Source organism: Callorhinus ursinus, unplaced genomic scaffold, assembly GCF_003265705.2.
Source record: "Callorhinus ursinus isolate GAN/ISIS: 27379988/994484 unplaced genomic scaffold, GSC_fseal_2.0 scaffold46, whole genome shotgun sequence".
Classification (NCBI taxonomy): Eukaryota; Metazoa; Chordata; class Mammalia; order Carnivora; family Otariidae; genus Callorhinus; species Callorhinus ursinus.
In genome coordinates, this window is record NW_027397108.1 from 5,326,911 (window position 1) to 5,346,525 (window position 19,615).

General features: G+C 50.5%; 1 long non-coding RNA gene across 3 annotated transcripts in view; it reads left to right on the forward strand.

Annotated features, from left to right (window-relative positions):
* Positions 1-18,684, forward strand: part of LOC112814841 (uncharacterized) — a 21,358-nt gene extending 2,674 nt beyond the window's left edge. Inside the window, exons 1-6 of one of the 3 annotated variants that reach the window (XR_003205881.2) lie at positions 8,473-8,571; positions 9,040-9,281; positions 11,576-11,727; positions 12,380-12,448; positions 14,025-14,202; positions 17,595-18,684. This is a non-coding gene — a long non-coding RNA (uncharacterized lncRNA). Of the gene's footprint in view, positions 1-85; positions 2,395-3,217; positions 3,415-8,472; positions 8,572-9,039; positions 9,282-11,575; positions 11,728-12,379; positions 12,449-14,024; positions 14,203-17,594 lie in introns of those variants that run through there. The other 2 variants (XR_012375201.1, XR_012375200.1) reach the window with 2 other exon arrangements.
* Positions 18,685-19,615: the final 931 nt, after the last annotated feature.

Here is a 19,615-nt window from a genome sequence, read left to right on the forward strand (position 1 = left end):
GGGGGGGGGGGGGGGGGGGGGGGGGGGGGGGGGGGGGGCTGGGTGGGGGGCTGGGTGGGGGGCTGGAAAAAGGAACAGACGGGAGGATGGATTAGTGGATGGATAGATGAACGGATAGGTAGGTGAGTCGATGGGTGGATGAATGGGTGGCCGTGGAAAGGGATGAGTGGATGATTTAGTGACTCATGAATGGGTATATTAAGTACCTGCTGCAATGTAACAAATCACCCCAAAATGTAGTGGCTCAAAACAACAAGCAAGCATCTCACTGTTTCTGTGGGGTGGGAATTCAGGAGTGGCTTAGCTGGGTAGTTCTGGCTCAGGGCTCCCATGGGGCAGTGATCAAGACAGCCGCTGGGGTTTGGGTCTTGTCTGAAGGCTTTCTGGGCTGGAGGGCCCACTTCTGTGATGGTGCCCCACATCGCAGTTGGAGGGAGGCCTCAGTTTCTCCTCACATGGTTTTCCAAAAGGCTACTTGAATGTTCTCATGACATGGCTCTTCCTTAGGGTGACTTCTCAGAGAGAGACCAAGCCTGAAACTCTGGTGACCTTTACCAGTAGGGTCTCTGATGGCCCTCACTGTCACTTCTGCTGTTCCCCTGTGTATTAGTCACTGAGACCAGCCCATGCTCAGGAGAGGCAAATTAGGGTCCACCTCTCAAAGAATTTGTGGACCGATTTTAAAACTGTGGCAACAGGCAAAGGGATGGTGTACCCACTATTCTTCCCTGACGCTGGGATCTTAGAATAATCTCAGCCCATGACCTGCTTCTGAAATTCACCGGGGACATTTGTAGACACTCCCAGAGCAGGGGCTCCAACCCCAGACCCTCTTACTGAATTGCTCTGAGCCGACTTGGACATTTGTGGGTTCGTTTTGTGGAATGATCTGAAACTTTAATCGTGACATTTCTGTTTCCAGTGCATTTTGTTATTGTGGTAAAATGTGTATCACATAAAATGGACCGTTTTCGCTGTTTTCAAATGTGTGGTTCAGTGGCAATGAGTATATTCACGTTGTGGTGCTACCCTCACCTCCAGAAATGTTCATTTTCCCAAGTCGAAGCCCTACCCATTGAACACCAACTCCCCATTCCTCCCTCCGCCAGCCCATAGCGAGCACCACGCTCTGTCTCTGAATTCGAGCACCCTAGACCCCATCAGAGTGGAATCCTGTGCATCTGGCTTGATTCACTTAGCACAGTGACGTCCAGGGCTCGTCCACGTTGTAGGCACGTCAGAGTTTCATCCCTCCAGTGGCTGAATAACCTTCCATTGTCCGTATGGACCCCATTTTGCTCATCCATCATCCGTCAGTGGACGTTGAGGTGGTACCCACATTGGTATCCACGTTGGTATTTTTAAGGCTCCCAGGTGATTCTGATGAGCTATCAGGGATGAAAACCAAGGCCTTGGACCAGTGCTTCTCAATCCTGGCTGCACGTTAGGATCACCTGGTAGCTGTTCAAAAAATACCAATGCCTGCTGAGCCTGGCCAACCCACTAGATCAGGATCTCTGGAGGTGGACCCTGGAGTCTTTGAGACCATCCAGTTATTCCCAGTAGAACGCCCGGGTGTGCGGACTCATTTCCAAGCTTCTGCTGCCACCTCGTGGCAGCACCTGGGATTTCGCCCTCCCCAGCACCCGCTTGCACGCCCCAAGGAGCCCAGAAGGGCCCAGCCCCAGTGCCATTCCCTGGGGGTCTGCGGACCCTGTAAGGCTCTACCTGCCTCCCCTCCCCCACTATTTCCTGGCTTCCCCGTTTAGAAGAACAGGTGAGTCTAGTAGAGAGGAGAAGACGCAGACAGGTGGAGGACTCCTCTATGCTCCTTGCTGGTTGCATGACCTTGAACAAGCCATTTCATCCGTGTCGGGGGGACGACCACAGCTGCCTCTGACAAGTCCCTGAGGTCGCAGTTAAGTCTGTGTGTTAGCTTTGGGGAAGCACCTAGAATTTCTTAGCCTGGGCACTGCGGATATTTGGGTAGGATTATTCCTCCTGGTGGAGTCCTCCTGTAGGGTTTTGAACAGTGTCCCCGGCCTCAACCCATGAGACACCAATGGAACCCCCCGGTTTTGACAACCAAAAATGTTTCCAGACACGACAGATGCCCCCTGGGTGTAGCGTTGCCAGACCAAGATGCAGGTTTCCCAGTTACATTTGAATTTCAGATAAGCGACTCACAGCTTTTTAGTCTAATTATGCCCCAAAGGTTGCATTTTTATTTGCTAAATCCAGAGACCCCACACGACCACCTCAGTTGAGAGCTACTGCCCCAGGAGTGTGTGAAGCCTGCAGGAGCCTAAGCTACCAGATGGAGAAGGTGTAGCAGGAGTGCGCCGGCCTGCCCAGGTCGGGGCAGGGTGCTCTCTGCCGGCAAGCCCAGCAACGGTGAGCGAGGTGGGCCTTGGGAGAAGGGTGGCCGTGGGAGAGGAAGCGGGGTTCACCGTTGGGCCAAGTCCCTCCGGGGGCTCAGAGCCACTGATGTGCTGGGCGTAGGGGACACCTTGTTTTCCCAGCACCTGGGGACAGAGCAGTTTGCGGCCAACCACAAGTTGGAGCGGTTCATCCCCAACTTTTCCCCAGAGAGAACCCTCAGTGGTGGGGGGGGGGGGGGATCAGGCTGCTCTTACTCATTTGCAAGAGGAAGAAACAGGCCCTGAGAGGGGCAAGACTGGCCCCAAGTCACACAGCCAGCTTATGGCAGTGGCAAAGCTGGTGTCTGGCCCTTCAAGCCAGGTCTTTGGCCCCTGGGGTGGAGCCTGGGAATGTCCTCAACCTGTGGTAAGTCCTCTAAGAGCTCCCAGCATTTTCCAGATGCAGAGGCACTGAAGGCTGGGCCACCTGCGGTCCCAGCTGCTGTCCATACTACTCCAGGAGAGTGCTGGGCCCCCTTGTGGGGCTGCCCCTGTGGTGACCGTCTCTGGTTACTGTCTGGTAGGGAGAGGCGACATGAGGAAGTGTACAGTGTTGGACTTGGAGCCTGACTGTCTGGGGCAGAATGCGGGCTCTGTCCCTCACTAACTCTGACCTGAGGCGCCCTGTGCCTCAGCTTCTTCATCTGTAAAATGGGAGTGATGAAAATGATACCGACTTTGTAGGGTTATTAGAAGGATTTGCTGAGTTAACAAGGAGGAGTGCTTAGAACGGTATGTGGCAGATAGTAAGGCTTACTACTTATCTTACTCTCTTTCATTCTTCTGGTAACATCAAGGCTTCTTCTTTGGGAGCTGATTCAGTGGGGCTATCTGTCACAGTCACCAACCCTGCCCTGCCATGAGGGGCATGTGAGTCAAGCAAAGAGCAGTCACTGCACCCTATTGCCCAGTCACTGGGTTGATGAATGAGAGACCCTGATGAAGATCTTTTGAGTTCCTGGATCCAACCTGACCTGAAGGTAGTGCCCAACTGGTGAGACAATAAATTCCCCATTTTGCTTAAGCAAGTTTGAAAAGAGTTCTGATCCATGTACCCTTTTTGCTTCACAGAGCAAGAGAGGGTCCCCCAAGGCAGCCCCCTTCTCCCATGGACCAGGCCCCTCAGCCATAGTTTTGATCCAGTCCCACACTAGGCCAGTGACCCACTCTCAGGGAGTCAGAGGGAGGTTCTCTGTTTGAACTGTGACTCGAGCTCACAACTAGAGGAAACAAACAAACAAGAGGGAGAAGCCCCAGCACTATACGTGGCACATTGAGGTACTTTATACACCTTTTCTTTCTTTCTTTTTTTTTTTTTTAAGATTTTATTTATTTGAGAGAGAGCGAGAAAGATAGTGAGAGAGAGCACAAGCCAGAGGCAGGCAGAGGGAGGGGAGAAACAGATGCCCCGCTGAGCAGGGCGCCCCACTCGGGACTCCATCCCAGGACCCTGGGGATCGAGTCCCAGGTGGAAGGCAGACGCTTAACCGACTGAGCCACCCAGGCACCCCTCAAGGAGAGTTTAGATAAATGGCAGAATCCCGGCCCAGCCAGTGCAGGAACTCCCAATGCACTGTCCCTGGGAAATGATTCTGTCAACAAAGTGTCTGGGGGGCACTTAGTGCAATGATGTACAATGTGCGGACAGCATTCTGAAGGGCAAGGTGGGGTGCTCTGCGGGGGAAGGGGGTTACCAGGATCAGGGCCACCTCTCCCGGGGAGGTGATGTTTAAGCTGGCCAGCCTCTCAGAGGCCCAGAGCCCACCGTTAACTTCCCCACCTTCTAAATTTTCATAATCAGCCGCTTCCTTTGTTCCTCTAGCCCTGGGGGGTGGTAGCTGCTCTGTGTCACAGTTAACCCCTGATACCTTTTTAAATGACCCTTCTTTGCATTCTCTCAGTTAAAAGAACCGGGGTGCTTTCTGTCTCCTTGTAGGACTCTGAATGGCACAGTGAACAGCTGTAAGCCATGCAAAGAGCAGAAGGCAGCACAGTCCTGGCCGAGGCACCTGTAAGGCCAAAGGCCGTGAGGCTAGAGGGAGCAAGGCATATTCCAGGAGCCAGGACCAGTGGGGCTGGAGGGGATTTATGGGGTGGCCAGTAGAATAAGGTGAAATTGGACAGGTCGGCTCTCACAGGCCATAACGTGGAGTCTGCATGGGATCCTGAGAGCAACGGGGAGCCGTGGAATGTGAAGCGACTGAGTGATTTAACTTTCCAACATTGCGCTGGCTCCGGCGAGCCTAACTCCCGGAGGGGGCAACAGTGGGTAGTAACAAGACAGTATATTAAAAGGTGCTTCCTTCCTTTCTGCTTGGAAGGGAGCGGGTGTCTTAAGGAGGAAAAACGTGGGTATGCTTCTGGCGCAACATGATGTCACAGAATAAAGGACAGAACCTCACGGTCCCTAGAAAACTCAACGGTAAAGTGAATGCCAGGATCCTCAAGGAACCTCTACTAACCCCAAAGTGGGCCGGAGAGTCTCAACCGATGGCTCCCCGCGTGGCTAAAGGGAGAGGCGGAAAGTGCTTTCGGGCCTCCCCTGTGTCTCCTGGCTTGTAAGTGTGACACCTGTTCCCCCCTCCGGATGCCTTTGGGCCACGTGGGGGTGACAGCCCCAAGCTCCTCCTCCCGCCCTCGGGGTCCCACCCCCGGCACAGAGACCGCAACACCCAGGAAAGGCCGGGCCGGAAGCGGAAGTGAGCCGGCGGGTGCGGGCACACTGCATCCTGGGAAATGTAGTCCGTAGAGGCTGGAAGAGTCCGTGAGAGCGATGCATTTTGGAGAAAGTAGTTTTCAAGGGATCTGAGAACGCGCGGCGGTAGCAGAGGTGATTCACCCTAACCTGACGCGGTGGCTGGGGGTTAACGATTTTTAGATTTAGAGTGAATATGTAGGATTTGTTTGTCTCCCAACCACCAACACCCGGGGGGCGGGGGGGGGGGGCGGAGAATAAGACCTATCCACGCTTCTGTGATGGCAATGAGGCCTGAGTCGGTTATTCCTCAATCAGACATGTAAACCGCCTGTAACCTTCCTGAACCTCGGTTTCCTTATCTGTAAAATGGGCAAATTAATCACTCTCACAGGTCAGGCTTGATAACATCCATCAATTAACTAGCAAGGTGCTTAACACACCTTCCTTGTTTAACAAATCCTTCCTCCCTTTGAGTCGGAGCTTACGGAGCATATGGATGTGTTTTGTAACCAAGAGCAAGAACTGTTCTTCAGGGGCACCTGGGTGGCTCAGGTGGTTAAGCCTCTGACTTCAGCTCAGGTCATGATCTCAGGGTCCTGGGATCAAGCCCCAAGGCAGGCTCCCTGCTCAATCAGGAGTCTGCTTCTCCCTCTCTCTCTCTGCCCTTCTCCCTGCTCCTGTGCGCGCTCTCTCTCTCTCAAATAGATAAATAAAATCTTTTAAAAAATTGTGCTCCTCTGGAGCACTTGGGACTTTGTCTTTGGAAAGTAGGATTTCTTGCCAATTCCAGGAGAAAATGTAAGGAAATGTAAGGAAATCTTGTCACCCTGAGACTTGACAAGGATGTGTGACCTTACTAGCCAGGACACAGTGAGATGCAAGTTAAAAAATAAGACAGCCTTCTGGCACAAGCGTCCTCACGCAGTACTAGTGAGAGTATTAATGAGTATATCCTCTATAAAGGGCGGTTTATGTAGGTGCAGTGATTCCACTTGTAGGAATTCATCCTACACACACTAGACAGTTTCAAAATGACAAGTTTCAGAATATTCACTGTAGCATCGTTTATGAAACATGATTGGAAACCACTAAGTCTCTATGGGTAGAGGACAAGTTACATAAATTGTAATGTACTGGGATACTATGTGCCATTAACAATAATGAGGTGTAACGTCACCCATGTAACATCCTGCAAAAAAAAAAAATGCTTTAACCAAGCATATTGTGAGGAAACTATCAGAGAAATTCAAACTGAGGAATATTTTGCAAAACTGGCCTAGACCTTCAAAAATCTTGACGTGGTAAAAGAAAATAGGCTGGGAGATTGAACGAGATTAAACGGACATGGCAGTTAAATGCACTGAGCACTCCTTCATTGGAACTTGGATTCTTAAAAATGACATTTTAACTAGACACCTGGGGAAATTTGATTATGGGCTATATATGAGATAAGAGCATTGTATCAATGTTGACTTTCCTGAGTGTGATCATTGTATTGTGGTTATATGGTAGAATGTCCTTCTTAGTAGATATCTGCTGAACTAACTCTGGGCTCTTGGATAGTTTAGAAAAAAAAAGAGAAACAGAGCAAAGGTGGCGTTTATTAATAATTGGTGAATCCAAGCTTTAAAATATGGTTGTTCATGTTCCTCTTCTTGCAACTTTTTTATAGTATTGAAACTTTCAAAGTAAAAAGTAGGCATGAAAAAAAAAGCGAGGAAACTCCATATGCATTGATGGGGGAAAAGTTTCAAGAAACACTGGCAAGACTTTTTTTTTTTTTTTTTAAGCAAGGTGCAGAGGTGCAAATGCACAAAACACCCAGAGAGAAGACACAAGAAAGAGGTGACAAAAGCTGCTTCTGGGGCAGGGACCTGGGGGGAGGGGTCAGGAGTGGGAAAGAGACTTGCTTTCCAACCTTACCCTTTTAGACCTTTTGAATTTTGTTTCATGTCCATGTATAACCTGATCAGATAAAACATAGTAATTTCGAAGAAGACTATTTCTGGGAAAGTACTTGTGGTCAGAAAACCCCAGACTGGGCTCCCCTACTCCCCAGCTGTAGACCTGTTGGGAAACCCAAAACAGAAGGAAGGAAAACCAGTTACTTTCACATCCTTTCCCACATCTGCTCCTCATCACAATCCAGTGAGTCAGGCAGGTTTTAGCGGACCCATTTTATAGATTAGGAAAACTGAGGATCAGAGAGTCTTAGCAACTTGTCTGAAGTCAGACATGTGAAGTGAGACACTATTATTAGAGCTGAGATGGAAACTGAGAACTTCCTGGTGACCCAGCCTGGCTCCTTCCCTCCTAGAGGTGACCTCTTCAAGCTCTGAGGGTCGGATATGGCAGGGGAGGGCCCAGGGTAGGAGGGTAAGGGTGGGGTTGACTTCCAGGCTCTGGGTGCTCACTGAAGCTCAGCCCAGCTGCCTTCCCGCCCTTGCTTTTACATGGGGCTCTCCAGGCAGGAAACAGAAGTCAACACTGGGCACCCAAAGCATGGGTTTGATTTACATGTTCATGCGCAACTGGTTTGGGGGTTTATTTGGGGGACCAAGAACTAACTCAGCCAAAGAACCTCTTCCCTGAGCCCATCTGGGCTGCTTTTTACCATCTCTGTCATCTTAAACAAATCTTAAGCAAAGCGGCCTTTTTAATTAAAAAAAAAAAGTAATAGAGGGATATTGTTATCCAGTCAAACAGTAAAGTATTTGGAGGGCAATTTGACATTTCTGTCAAACATACATATATGTTTTGATAATGTGATCCGGCATTTACAATGGAAAATAATTTTTTTTCTGTGAATATTCTCCCCCAAGTGTTCAGAAATACATAAGGAAAAATGCACTGCTTGTAAGAGAAAGAGACACAGAACTGTAAACAACCAAAAGACTATGACGTTTGCTGGATTTGCTGACCTAGAAAGGTGTCTGTCCGTAGTATATTGTTAAATAAGCAAATTATTTGATTCAAATGTAAAAAGAGCATTTTATTTTCATTTCTTTGAGGACTAGTGAGGCTGACTATCTTTTTCTTTCTTTTCTTTTTAAGTTGGCTGATCGTGTTTCCTCTCGTGTGAATTGCTAAAATATTACTGTCCCTTGGTCTTTTGTCACACAAAATGGGTGTAAACTTCTGGCACCATGTCGCTAAGAGTTTCTATTTATATTTCCAATGCTTCCTTTGGGGGGTGGGGGCGGGATTTTGGAAAAGAGCTTGCTGAACTTGAAGCAGAGGATGGTCTCAGTCTTAATGGAATGAGTTATCCTGTGACATGAAGGGCTCTGAGAAATAGAGGAGCCTCTCTTCCTTTCTTTCATTTCTAGGATCTTCTCCTAAAGCGTCCTGTTTGGTTCTTGGTGGATAGTTTGGAAGTGGAGGTGGTTGTATCCTTTGAAAGAGGGAGGAATGGGAACCAGAGATCGGTTGCCAGGGTCTGGAGAGGGTGAGGTGAGTGAGGGGCCCAGGGGACACCCTAAAAGGAAAAGATTCAGGAGGCACTCACTCTCAGGCTCCCACCCTAGGCACCTCGCTCACCTTGCTCGGGTCCCAGCCCTGCTGACTGCTTCTTGATGACGGAACAGGAGATCTGCAAACAGCTATTGTACTGTAAGGCCAGAGTGGCCACTGATACTCTTCAGAGCCAGACTCAAGACGGTGGTGACAGTGGACAGATAAAATGACATCTGCATGTGGGGCAAGGCAGCAGAGTTCTGGCTCAGCTCCTGAGATGGTGCCCCGGACCCTTCATGCTGTGCTGTTTTGGTGGTGGTGGTACCTCCTTCCCTGGAGGTGTTTGAGGGTTAGACTCTGCAACGAGGAGGGTTCAGACTGGACCTCTGGAGAGATGGGGGTCAACCCATCATCAAACCCATTTTGTCCTTAAGATTTTTCTGATTCTCTCTCCATTTGTGGTAGCTGCATGGCTGGTTTTCTCTGGATGTACCCTGGGCCCAGCCTCCACCTGCTGCCAGCCCGCCGCGGGCTCCAGCGCCTCAGAGATGCCCCTGACACCGGAGTAGCTGCCATTTATCGAACTCATCTGCACAGCAGGCCTTGCATTTAGCGCTCGACACCTCACGCCTCACTGAGCTCTCACCGGCCTTGCGAGGACTTGGTTGTCTCCACATTCCCAAGGAGGACACCAGGGCCCGGAGGAGGTGGGCAGCCTGACGCTGACCACAGAGCGAAGAAGCAGCAGAGGCAGGATTTGAACCCACAACTCCCGAGGCACAGTCTTCGCCGCCGTGCCCCCGCTCCTCCATTTCTCATGCGCTCTGAGCCTGCTGAGTGCTGGCTACTAGATTGGGGGCTCCCACTGTCCCCCGGACATCGGGGATCCCCAAGGCTGGAGGCCTGGAGGCCCTCAGATTTCTGGAGTGTCTTCAGGAGGTCACTGTGGGATGAAAGCAGGTTCTGTCTTCCCCCGACCTCCCCAGGTGGGAGGTTCCCAGAAGTTCAGGCCCAGCTCCGCGGGGCGGCCGCCTTTCCCGCGAGGGGAGGGCGTGGTAGGAGTTGGGACACGTCCCCTTTGAAGGTTCTCTCTTGCTGTCTGACCACTTCCTCTCTTCCCTGGGGCGGAGGCAGCTGTGTTGGTACTAATGACAGCCATCCGGGCAGTGGCCAAGTAGGCCTCTGAGTCTCTCCTGGAAAGGCTGGCCCGGCTGGACTTCCATCCCCTCGCTGCCCCCAGGTCCTCCCCTGAGTCCCCGGGAGCAGAGGGGTAGGGCGGTGAGTGGGCTTCCTGAGCTCTCCCTCCGCCAGACTGAAAACACTGCCCCTTGCAGCTGCCCCCCCCCCCTCCATTCGTGCTCCACTGGGGCTGAATCTGCTTCCAGCAACTTCCATGGAGGGTGTGGCCCAAGTTCAGGACTCCTGCCCGGGCAGCCAGCCCTCTCAGGATGCCCAGGGAGGTGAGGACCCTGACTCTGGGTAGAAGCCCCAGCCTAGCCCCGGGCACCTCAACCATGACTGCCCCTTGTGGGCAGAGGAGCTGTGGCCTGGGAAGGAGATGGGCATTGAGAAATGTGGGTGCCAGGCCTGGCTCTGCTGCCGGTCAGCTGGTGTGCTTGGCCAGGTTGCCTTTCTTCTTGGGCCTCAGTTTCCCCATCCGTGCAGAGGGCATAAATAACACTCCCAAAGGTTGCAGCAATGCATGCGGTGCCGTACGTACGTGCCAAGCAGAGAGCCTGCTACACCCCGAGACTTTAGACCTGCCTGCAGCGGGTCTAGGGTGCAGCCCTCTGCCCCCGCTCCTGCTGAGGAGGCCTGTCACAGCTACCCCGGTCTGTTCCCCCGCTCTGCCTGTCCCAGCGGTCGCTGGCTTCCCACATCTAGCAGGTACGGCCCGCAAGCTCAGGGTGGCAAGGAACGTTACCTGTCCTCTGTGGCCTGTAGCCTCCCCGGCCCATCTGGCCTGTTTGGGTAAAACATCCATGTCAGTCACCGTTGGGCTGTGCCCAGCCCAGTGTTGTGCCAAAGCCCTGGGTCGTGGTTCGTTTTATCGTGGTAACATATGCATAACATAGAATGAACCATCTTTAACGATCGAGTGTACGGTTCTGGGACACTAGGGACATTCACAGTGTTGTGCAACCATCCACCTCCAGAACTTTCTCATCTTGCCGGACTGAGAGTCTGTCCTCGTTAAAGACAAATTCCCACCCCTGCCCCCAGCCCCTGCAGCCCCATCTGACCGCCCTCTGTGACACTTCTATGTGGAATCCTACAGTATTGGCCTCTTTGTGACTGGTTTATTTCGATTAGCATAATGTCCTCAAGGTTCCTCCATGTTGGAGCATGGGTCAGAATTTCCATCCTTTTTATGTTTGAATACTACTTCATTATATGTTGAGACCACATTTTGCTTATCCACTTAACCATCAGGGGACACTTGGCTTGCTTCCACATCCTGGCTGTTGTAATAATGCGGCTACACACGTGGGTGTGCAAATATCTGTCTGAGTCCCTGCTTTCAGTTCTGTGGGGTGTATACCTAGAAGTGGAATTTCTAGATCACATGGTAATTATGTTCGACTTTTTTAAGGAACTGCCCAAAGTCTTGGGGTTTCAAGATAGGACACAGGCGTTGGGGAAGCCCCTCTGGCCACACTGTGGACAGGGAGATGTGAAATCAGGAGCCGGACATCGTGGGTTCAAATCCCGGTTCTGCCATTTCCCAGTGGGGTGACCCCAGTGGGGTCTCAGCTGCACTGTGGGATGAAAGTAGTATCTGCCTCGTGGGGCTGTGGTGGTATTGAGAGTATGTACTTAGAACGGCGCCTGGTACCCCGGAAGCTCTGGGACCTGTTAGCTCTGGGTTCTTCCGGGGATCTGGTCCTGCGATCTCGCTGCTTCTGTGGCCCCACCCCAGCCTGGTCCCTCCATGGAGCATCCCTTTGGAGCTGGTCCTGTTCCCACCCCAAGACTCTGACTTCTTTCCCCCCTTTCCCAGGTCCCTGGGACTCTCTCTTCAGTGAAGGAGTTTCTCTTTCCCTGCCCATGGCTTAACCTCTTGAAAACACAAATCAGGAAGTAATGCCTCAGACTAACTCTGGGAGAACCTGAGCCTGGACCAGGGGGGAAGCCAAGGGCACCTGCCAACAGGTGGGCACGGGCACGGGCGAAGAGGAGCCCTTTCTTCTTTCCTTTGACCTTGATCACGCCATTCTCCGTGGCTGAGTCCGGTCTGGGCCCTGAGTTTTGGGAGGGGTGAGGAGAGCTGGGAGGGTTACAGGCATGATTATAGGGACGGGGAAGAGGCGCTCTGGACTGAGATGAAAGGAGCAGTGGTTTGGCACTTTCGTCATGAGGAGAGTCCGCTGGAGGGTTCCGGTTAGTGAGGGGTGCGGTAGAGATGAGATTACCCCCATCCCTGGGCCAGCAGCCAGGACTCCATGGCTGGAGCCAGGACAGTCCCACCTCTGGTGGAAGCCCAGCTGGTGTGCGGGTGCGGCCTGGCCAGCTTGCCTGGTCTGGGTCCCCAGCCCATCCCCACCCGGGGTGGGGGGAGCTGCTTCTGCTGGCCCTGGGTGATGCCAGGAGGAAGGTCAAGGCAAGACCTGGCGGGCAAGGACTTTCGTCCTTAGAGACTATGCCTGGAGGTTGACCCTAGTCAACTAGGTTGACTTCTAGTTTTTGCCACCTCTACCTGTGACAGGAGGGGACAGAGAAGCCTCCGGGATGCCGCACACCCCATACCCTTTCCCATTCTCTTCCTTTTCCTATTTTGTCTTCTCTGTTCCTTTCTTCATACCAGGTGGTAGGTGATTTGGAAATTCACAAAGCAGTACACTTCTCTTCATAGTTTATCAACATCCAGAACCTGGTAAGGAGTCAGCACTCAATTTCACTGAAGTCGGCTCTAGTGAAGGACTTTCTGCATGGCCCTCTGGCAGAGCTTACTAACGGGAACCGCGACTCCTGATGCTTCTCCTTAGCATTGTCAAATCCAGGCCGGTCTTCAATATTTGCAGACATCCCCAAAGGGGCACTAATACCTGTTCTGGGGCATTAAATAAAATATGCCACGAAGATTAAGTAGAATAACATGCAGAAAATGCCTGGCGCATTATAGTCATTAAAAAAATAGTTACCATTATTTTTTTATTCTTAAAGATAATGATTATATTAAAAGGGAGGACAGTGGTTTTTTGTTTTGTTCTAAAGATTTTATTTTTTTGTTTATTTGAGAGAGAGAGAGAGAGAGAGAGCATGAGCAGGGAGAGGCGGAGAGGGAAAGGCAGAGAATCTCAAGCAGACTCCGTGCTGAGTGTGGAGCCTGATGCAGGGCTCGACCTCAAAACCCTGAGACCATGACCTGAGCCCATGACTTGAGCCAAAACCAAGAGCCGGACACTTTACCAACTGAGCCACCCAGGTGCCTCAGGGAGGACAGGGTTTTTAAAAGTATTTATTGAACACCTACCATGGCCCACGTAGTGCAAGTTTGGAATTCTGCCCTGGGAGTCAAGCTGACTCTCCCAACCTACGTCAGAAGCAGTGAGCTCCATGAAGGTCATCGTCCCAGCAATAGCACAAAGTGAGGGAGAGATAGAAGGGGGAAGAACCAGCTGTGTGTTCTTAGGCAAACTGCCTGGCCTCTCTGAGTCTCTGTTCCCTGATCTGTAAAGTGAGGGTGGATATCCTCCCTTGCCCTTCTACCGGGATCGGGAGTCAGATGAGATAAAACACGTGGGCAGCCTTGGCAAGCAGGAAAGTGCTGCCCGGTGGAGCAGGTGGGTGGCTCTCAGTAGGAGACAAGCCCCTGCCTCTGTCTTTCACTGAAGTACCTGCTCTCAGCTCCCGAAAGCCAGCCCTGCAGACGCTTGGAGAACACCCCTCAGGGACGCTAAAACTGTGCTCTTCTCCAGAGCACTATGCCATTGGGAAAAGAATGTTCTACAAAGTTCATCTAAAGACAATCATTCCCCTGGTGACCCCAGCTATGAGTGTAGACATGCCCCACCCTCCTCTGTTCCATGCCTTGACTTTGGGCCGGTCGATACAGTATGTTTCCAGGGAGACCAGGGAAGGTGACGACGGCATTTCCTGGGAGGAAAGATGGGCTTGTCCAGGGGTACAGTGGGATTTCAGAGGCTGGTGCTAAAGCCATGTGGTGGAGCCATCGCTCTCCCATCAGGATAAAGAACAGGATTGCCAAGCCCATCGGGGAGGCCTGGTGGATGGGCAGCCTTTCCCTTGGAGGGCCAGTTGGATGACTTGCCATTGTCCCTCCTGCTCTTCAGACAGAGCTTAATGGGACAGTAGTAATTTGCTGCTGGTCTCTATTATTATTGCCAGCAGTCATGGGGTACTGATTCGGTGCCAGGAATTTGTAAGATTACCTCCTTGAATCCTCTCAACAAATTTATAACACAGCTACTATTATCCCCATTTTACAGGTGAAGAGGCTGTGGTACAGAGAGGTTAAGTATCTTGCTCAAGGTCACACAGTGAAAGAGGCGAGCCTGGAGCCCAGTCCAGGTCATCTGAACCCAGAGCCTGTGCAGAGGACTGGGCCGTACACCGGCACGGGCCAGGGAAGGACAAGCAGAGAGCCGAGTAGGGGAAAGAGGGAAGGTAATTCCTCGGTCCCAGGTCCCATGCGAGCCTTTTGTTTTTGTTTTTGTTTTAATATTTTATTTATTCATTTGACAGAGAGAGAGACACAGCGAGAGAGGGAACCCAAGCAGGGGGAGTGGCAGAGGGAGAAGCAGGCCTCCCGCGGAGCAGGGAGCCTGAGGCAGGGCTCGATCCCAGGACCCTGGGGTCGTGACCTGAGCCGAAGGCAGACGCTTAACGACTGAGCCACCCAGGCGCCCCGAGCCTTTTGTTAATATTAGTGTTGAAGAGTCACAGACGTCACTTGAAGGGTGTCACTGGCTCTATTTTATAGAGGAAGAGTAGGAGCACAGAGAGGTTGAGTTGCCCAAGCAGGGGAGCTCTACTTTGAACCAGGTGTGTCTACACTGCAGAGCGTTGCCCTTGCGGTGACCCCACCACCTTATCTTGCTTCCTTGGCGGTTTGTTCCAAGTCTGATCTGTCTTGGGAACCCTGGGACCTGGAGCCCAGGCCTGAAACAGACCTACCAGTCCTCTACACATGTTTTCTGAAGTAATATAAGAGATCCCAGTTGTTTCTACTTGCTGCTACTTTGGGTGAGGGAGAGGAAATGTGGTAGGAAGTGTAGTGACCTCGCATTTTCTGTGCATGGATGTTTGCTGGGCCTGAAACCCTGCTCAGATGGAGAGTTAGGAAAAGAGAATCATGTTGGAGTAGTTACGTCTCCTTTACTTTTGGGTGAGTTAAAGAAAAAAGAAAGCTCTAGGAGAGACCCAAATTGAAAATTCTATCCATCTTTCTTCCTACTTTCCTTCCTTCCTTCCTTCCTGCCATCCATCCATCCATCCACCTACCCCATCTATCTATCCATCCACCCACCCACGTACCACCCACCCACCCATCCATCCACCCATCTACCCATCTACCCATCCATCCACCCATCCATCCATCCACCCCTCCATCCATCCACCCATCCATCCATCCATCCACCCATCCATCCATCCATCCATCCATCCACCCATCCATCCATCCACCCATCTACCCATCCATCCATCCATCCATCCATCCACCCATCCACCCATCTACCCATCCATCCATCCATCCACCCATCCATCCACCCATCCACCCATCCATCCTGTTATAAATCTCCCTTAGTAATCTGTTGCTCCCTGGCCCCAAAACTTCATGGTTTAAACAACAATAATTCATTATCATGGTTTCTGAGAGTAAGGAATTCAGGAACGTCTGGCTAGTTAGTGCTGGCTAGTGGTGAGAGGGCTCAGTCCCCCTCCAGATAAGCGCCTCCAGAGGGATCTTTGAGCATCTTCCCAGCCTGGTGGCTGGCTTCCTCCTAAGAGAACAACCCAAGGGACCCTCGCAGAAGCTGCAATGCCTTTTCCATCCTCGCCTCACACATCAGACATTGTCCCTTCCACAGAATTCTGTCAGTAAGAGTCCACCCTTGTTTAGTGTTGGAGGAGGCAACACAGGGGCATAAATCCCAGGAGATGAGGCTCATTGGGGGACATGTTAGAGGCCGGTGACCACCATCCATCCAGCCAGCCGGCCATCCTTTTGTCTTCTGTCCATCCGTTCAATCAATAACCATTTGCTGGGATCCAGTTTGTGCCAGGCCCTGGAAACAACACACATATACCCCAAAACCAGCAGAAAAGAGGAAGCCTCAGAGAAGAAAGCCATTGTTGAACACTTCCCTCCAGTTTTTTTTTTTCTAACATTTTTAAACAACTTTCTTGAGATACAATTCACATACCATACCATTCTCTCACTTAAAGTATACCATTCAGTGGTTTTCAGTGTATTCACAGAGCTGGGAAACCATCGCCACAATCAATTTTAGAATGTTTTTATCACCTCAAACAGAAACCCCTGCCCCTTAAACATTTGCTCCCCATTTCCCCTTTTCTCCAGCCACCTAAAATCACACACTTACTCTGTCTCTGTAGATTTGCTTTTTCTGGACGTTTCAGGTAAATGGGATCATATATTGTGTGTGCTTCTGTGACTGGCTTCTTCGCATGATGTTTTCAAGGTTCATCCACGTTGTAGCGGGAGTCAGTCCTTCATTCCTTTTTGTTGCTAAATATATCCCACTGGACGGGCAGGCCACATTTTGTTTATCCACCCATCAGAGGGTGGACATCTGCCTTGTGTTTCCACCATTTGGCCACCATGACTAAGGCTGATATTAACATTCATGTTCAAGTCTTTGCGTGGATGTGTGTATCCAGCTGTCTTGGGTCTGCACCTGGGAGTAGAATTGCTAAGTCATATCGTAACCCTATGGTTAACCTTTTGAGGAACTGCCATACTGTTTTCCAAGGCAGCTGCCCCATTTTACATTCCCACCAGCAGTGTATGAAGGTTCTGATTTTCCCTCATCCTTGTCAACATGTGTGATTGCCTTCTATTTTTTTTAAGTAAGCCCTACCCCCAATATGGGGCTCTAACTCAAGACCCTGAGATCCAGAGTTCTACCAACTGGGCCAGCCTGGCGCCCCTATTATTGTCTTTTCTATTTTTGCCACCCTGGTGTGTGTGAAGCGGTGTCTCATGTGATTTCATTTTGCATTTCCCAGATGGCTAATGATGTTGAGCATCTTTTCATGTATTTTATTGGCTGTTTGTATATCTTCCTTGGACAAAAATATCTATTTGGATTTTTTGCCCATTTTTAATGGTTTATGTGTCTTCTTGCGTCTTAAGATTCCTTTATAGTCTAGATACAAGTCTTTTATCAGGTATATGATTTTCAACTATCCTGCCCCATCCTGTGGGCTTCAGTTCTTTTCCACTGTACCTTTTTTTCCTGATTACTAAGATGTTTACTGAGGTATTCGAAAAATGCAGAAATGTATAAAGAGGTGGAAAAATAACTACCCAGAGATCATGATTCATAATTCATCATATTTCCTTTTTTTGTCCTTTTAATCAATTCAATTATGTATTTATTTTTTGACGGGTAATATTTGCACAGATACAGCATTCTAAAACTGGCTTTGAGTATTAGAGACTAATGACTTTTTTTTTAAGTGAGCTTTACACCAGACGTGGGACTTGAACTCATGACCCTGAGTTCAAGAGTCACATGCTCCACAGACTGAGCCAGCCAGGCGCCGCCAGAGTTCTAAAGGTTTAATGTTAAGTTTCCTGCCCTTGGCCCCAGCCAGCCAAACTCCTTGCTAGGGATAGCCATAGCCACTGTTAGCACTTTCCTGGTGATTTTTCGGAACTAGTTTATACACACATGCGTATCCACATCAATTTCCCCTTAAATGGTAGGATATTATCCTTTCTACTCAGCCCTTGTCAATAGCAGGAACCCTTCCAGTATTGGCCAAAACAAGGAATTTACTGAAGGATGTTGGGTGGCTTGTATATTTTCCAGAAGGGCAGAGATCCAAGTCTGGAATCTACACCGCCTGAAGCAAAGCAAACCCCAGCACCGGATGGTCCAGTGGAGATAGCACAGCTGATTCTGCTGGGCTCAGACACGGCTGATTCTGCTGGGCTCAGACACGGCAGCCTCTGGTCCTGCTGCTTTGGGACACCGGTGTCCATGACACTGCCTTTGCCAGGTAGATGCCCTCTGACCTCTGCTTCTCCGGTCTCCAGCTTCTGAACACAAGGCTGGTGCTGGTGCAGCTGCCTTACGGGGCAGACGGGGACTGTCTGCACCCTAGCTGCTAGGGAGCCTGGGAAAGCAAGACTCTGACTTCCCCTAAGGTGTAGCCTCGTAAGGGGGCAGGCCCCAGACGTAGGAGGGCAGGTTTTCCTGCGCAGCCCCAAAGAATGGCATAAGACTTTGTTTAATATAAGCGTGTTTTAATTATATAATTATAATTCCTCCAATTATAAAGGCGTGGCATGAGTGAGAGGTGGTATGTTGTCATCAGGAAGCATGTCCCGTGCTGGGGCCGACTAGCTAGCTTCACGCTCACTTCTGTCCCTTTCCTGCCTCCTTACCTTAGGCGTGATTGGAACTTCTCCATGCCCAGCTTCCTCTTTAATAAAATGGGGATAATAATTAAACCTCCCTCCGAGGCTGGGCTAAGGACTGAACGATTTATCAGACTGTGAGGTTTAGGACCAGAGCATCGTATTCGCTATGTAGTTGTTTGCTGTTTTTAGTTCCCCAACATTTTATTATGAATGTTTTAGAACACACAGAAAGAAGAGTTTAACCAATTGGACAGCAAACATCCTGCCACCTGTGATCCTTCTCTGTGTTTGTTTTATCACATCTTATCGATCTGTGTTTCTTTCCAATCATTCATACATCTTAGTTTTAATGTGTTTGAGAGTAATGGCAAATGTATATATGTGTCACTATTACCTTTTTATTCTTTATTTATGTTTAAAAATTGTCTACCTGTCTATTTTAGAGAGCGAGCACGTGCGCATCAGTGGGGGTGGAGGTGCGGGCGGGGGAGGTGAAGAGCAGAGGGGGAGGGACCCGAAGAGGGAGAGAATCTCAAACAGCCTCCCCACCGAGCACGGAGCCCGACGTAGTGCTCGATCTCACCACTCTGAGATCACGACCTGAGCCAAAATCAAGAGTCGGACGCTTAACTGACTGAGCCACCCAGGCGCCCCATCTCTATTACCTTCTTAAAGCGATTCTTAACTGTTAGTTTAAATAATATGTGTGTAAAATTTGTCTTGTCCTTCCCCATAACACAATGAGCCGAGCCCTGGAGGGTGAAATGGCATTTGTCAGGTAGAGGGAGAAGTGAGAGGACAGGCCAGGGGCTTCATACAGTGTCCCTTCCATGGGACATTTCAAATACTTGTTCAGGTTTTAGTTAGAGGAAAGGAGGAAGAAGGGGCTGAGGGAGAGGGCAAAGAGAGCGAACTCCAGATGGCAGAGCCCTTCCTGTCTTCTGGTGCCCTGGACGATTCTGCTCTGCCCCAAACCTGCAAGCCCACTTGACAAAGCAACCTCCTCATATCAATGATCTATTGCTGTGTACTGGATTACTCCCAAACTTACTGGCTTAAAACCACAATACACATCGATTATCAATCCTGGTGTCTAAGGGTCAGGAATCAGGGAGTGGCGGGCAGTTCCGGCTCAGGGTCTCCCATACCGCTGGGAGCAGCTGCTGACTTGGGTTGTGGTCATCTCAAAGACTTCTTCACTCTTGTGTCTGGTGCCTGGGCTGGGACCAGAGAAGGGCCTGGAGTAGCGGGGGTTCCCTGGGACTCTCTCTGTCTCTGCACAGTGCCCAGGCAGTCTCTCCAGCATGGTGGCTTCAGGGGTGCTGGTCTTCCTGAGTCAGCTTGGGGCTCCTAGGGCATATGTCCTGAGCCAGGCAGAAGCTGCCATGCATCATCCCTTCTGATGCATTCTATGGAGCAATTACACAAAGTTACAAAGACTGGCCGGGTTCAATGGAGGAACGTCCA